Genomic DNA, 4,017 nt, shown 5'->3' on the forward strand with positions numbered 1-4,017 from the left:
AATAGGGAACATGGCAGAAAACTGGCCATTAATTGCATCTCTTAATATTGCTTGTATAGACTAGTATGGAAATGTCAAGACAACTGCATTACTAGTCTATGTTGCTAAACATCTGATTTTTAAGGCTAAGATAGTATTGATTATATCTTGTTCATATTTAGCATAATAATGGTCATGTTCACAATCAATAGCCGAAAGATGCATCGATAAAATCTGTTATATTCACGATATTGGCATATGGTGAATGGTGTAGGGGTATATTCATGTTATATGTGATATTGTCTTATTAAGTCAACGATTGTTTTTATATTAATGTTTGCCAAATAACTCGCATAGGTTGAGAATAAAAATTGGTTTGATTAAGTATATCTCGAATTCAATCAATAGCAATTAATCAAAAATAATTAGGCCTATCAGATTAGGAACAAGCAATGTAGAAAGAGATTAGATTTATAATGTGAACAAGTTTAAGAATGTAAAAAATAACATTCATTGCAAATAGAATAATGAGAATTCTTCGAAAATATCACTTCCTTTCAAGAATTGATTTTTTTTTAGTTTCATACGCTATTCACATTTTGAGTATACATATGTTGTATTTACTAAAAATAGTGTTAATCATATGTTTATTCTCTTCTTTAATTTTGAATAGCTTGGAGGAATATAATTCATACGCGAAAAATATAATTTGTGATCAACGTCTAATAAATTGTGAATTCTTTTCAAAGAATTTAAGGGCATCTAAAATGGGGATTTCTCATGATTTTCACATAAAAATAATATGGATGTAATAAACAATTTGTAAACAAATTTATACTACCATCAAGAATATTTTTGTGATTAGGGATACGTTCGCGTAACCTGATTATATTTCTAAAAGCAATTCGGATTATGCGTTCGCGCAACTTCGAGCGAATATTTAATAAAAGGGATTTTTCGGAGAATAGCAAATTAATTTCCTAAAAACCCGAGATGTGCAGTTCATTGTTTAATCATACAAGGGCGACGATGTTCTTAATTTTATTTTTAATTTTGAACGTATGGTTTTTTTATAATAAAAATATAAAAAAATATTATCAACCTTTTTGTGTACACGTATGCGTGGCACGATTCTCTACAATTATAAAAGGTATATAATACGAATATACGTACGCGTGATTCGTTTATATAATTGTAAACAATCTAAACAAAAGCGGTAATAAAATCAGGTAACAAGAAAAAGGGTATTTAGTAAATCAAGATAATTAAGCCAAATATAAAAATGGTTAAGCGACCATGCTAGAACCACGGAATTTGGGAATGCCTAACACCTTCTCCCGAATTAACAGAATTCCTTACTCAGGATTTCTGGTTCGCAGAATAACAATCAGAGTCATATTCTCCTCGATTCAGGGATTAAAACCGGTGACTTGGGACGCCTTAAAATTCCCAGGTGGCGACTCTGAAACAAATAAACAAATCTCGTTTCGACTGTCCTTTAATTGGAGAAAACTCCCCACGCGCCCCCACGGGCGCGGTAAAAAGGAGGTGCGACAGCTCTGGTGACTCTGCTGGGGAACTTTTGTGAAAACTGTAACCCAGAACCACTGGTTCAGGGTTTAAGAATTCGAGCTTAAAATAACTGTTATAGTTGGCTTTATTTATTATCTAATTTTTACATGATTATATGCTCAATATGCTAAATGAAATTTTTACTGCTTTAATATTATTTGAATTGTGCATATACAATTGCTACGAAAACCCCTTCTTTCTGAGTCTTCTGAATTTATGATGCACACGTGCGCGTGGCCCACCTTTCTGTTAAAGGTCATACCAAATAAGACGAAGTTGGGACAAGTAACTAGGCCGGGTAGACTTTCGTGCTCCCGGTACGTTGCCCCCACTTCGGCTCAAACTGTCCGTTTGGGTGAGCCAGGTTTAGAACAATATGCCTCAGGTTTTTCACCTAGAATAACTCAGCCATGTACCGGATCCCTAGTAGGAACGTCTATTTGCATCATGTACATTTGGCCTTGGAGACTCAACACAGGGGTTGGGTCTGTCTAGGACAGGTGAACCCAAAATGAAAGGACCATCCTGATGCATCCTACTTGCTACCTGTGCATTCATTTGCCTCGGATTTGCTTGTTGACCAGCTTAATCGAAATCATTGTGAGAGCCGAGGAATAAAATGGGTTGTTTTAAATTCCCAAAAATAGTTTTAAATCTTGAAATAAAAAGTGTTTAATAAATAAAAATTTGAAAATGATTTTTTTTAGTGTATGTTTTCAAAATGAGTCTTGATTTTGTTAAAATTAAATTTCAGATACAAAATGAGCACCACACAAAACCCCCCATCCACGAATACAGACGAGTTTCTATTTCAGCTTCAAATGTAGTGGTATAAGTTAGGCGAAGATGGTCAAAAATGGGTCGTCAAGCATTTGGGAAATCTCACGGATATTATGAAAGTTAAACCACGTGATGATCTGATTGCGGCGTTAGTAACTTTTTGGGACCCTGTTCACAATGTCTTTCGTTTCTCTGATTTCGAGCTTACTCCTACATTAGAAGAGATAGCTGGATATGCTGGTTTTGACGGAAGTCTAAGAAATCAAAACCTGATATTCACAAAGGCTCCCTCGGTACATCGATTCTTCGGTCTTCTGAACATCAGTAATCAAATCAGGAAAAGCAATGTCATCAACGGATGTTGTTCTTTCAACTTCTTGTATTCAAGGTTCGGAAAGCCAGATGGATTTGAAATTCATGAGAAAGGCCTTACTAACAAGCAAAACAAAGACACCTGGCAGATTCACCGTCGCTTCGCCTTCATGGTGGCTTTTCTAGGAATCATGGTCTTCCCAAACAAAGAGCGAACAATTGATATTCGCACAGCGAAAGTTGTACAGGTCCTCACCACCAAGGAAAATCACACTCTTGTCCCGATCATTCTCTCAGACATTTATCGGGCGTTGACTTTATGTAAATCAGGGGCAAAAGTCTTCGAAGGATGCAAAATTTTGTTACAAATGTGGGTGATTGAATATCTCCAACATCAGCCCAAGATCATACAGTATGGGCCAAGCAATGATAATTTCATCGAGAGTTATGAGGAAAGAATAAAAGATTATAAGTCTCCAGAAGGGATAGAAGCCTGGGTATCTCATCTAACGGCTTTAACGGCAAATCAAATTGAGTGGACTTTGGGATGGCTCTCGATGAGGGAAGTGATACACATGTCAACCTCAAATAGTTATTTGCTACTATTGGGATTGAGAAGCATCCAGCCATATGCGCCATTAAGAGTTCTAAGACAACTAGGGAGATACCAAGTAGTTCCTGATGATGAAGATTTGAGTATGCAAGTAATCGAATTACACCCTGAAGCCACTATTCCCGAGGCTCTAATTCAGCATATGTGGAATGGATGTCGATACTTGAAAAGTGATACTCAAGTCCCAGACACTACAAGGGGCGAGATAAATCCAGGATATGCAAGGTGGTTTGAGAAACGGTCTCGCGTGGATGATGTACCAGAACCCGAGCTAAGAAGGCCAACAAAAAGACCCCATGTTCAAACCTTTAATGATAAAATCCAAGAGCGGTTGATTTGGGGAGAAAAGGAAAAAGGGTACAAAGCAACTATCCATGCCCTAAAGGAAAATCTGAGGAGCCTCAGTCTGGAGAAAGATTTGCAAGCACAAGAAGCCGAAGGCGAGAAGAAGAGTCTAGCTTGTGAGAATGAAAATCTTCACGCTCGATTTCAAAAAATGAAAAAAGCTTCTGAAACACCAATGAGGAGTTGGAAGGATCAAAAAACCATCGCCAATCTTTTTGAAAGAATGCAAGATTATGATTCCATTCTTGCTAAAAACGAAAGGGCGTTGAGCAAAGCAAAAGAAAGAATCCAACAATTAAACGAAGAAGCCAGATCTAATAAGGAACGCCAAGTAAGGCAATCCGAAGAAGACAGGGCACAATTCAAGAAGGAAAAAGACCATTGGATACGTTCAGAAGACCAACTTCGTGCACAAC

The sequence above is a fragment of the Nicotiana sylvestris genome, chromosome 1 (assembly GCF_000393655.2).
Source record: "Nicotiana sylvestris chromosome 1, ASM39365v2, whole genome shotgun sequence".
NCBI classification, from domain to species: domain Eukaryota; kingdom Viridiplantae; phylum Streptophyta; class Magnoliopsida; order Solanales; family Solanaceae; genus Nicotiana; species Nicotiana sylvestris.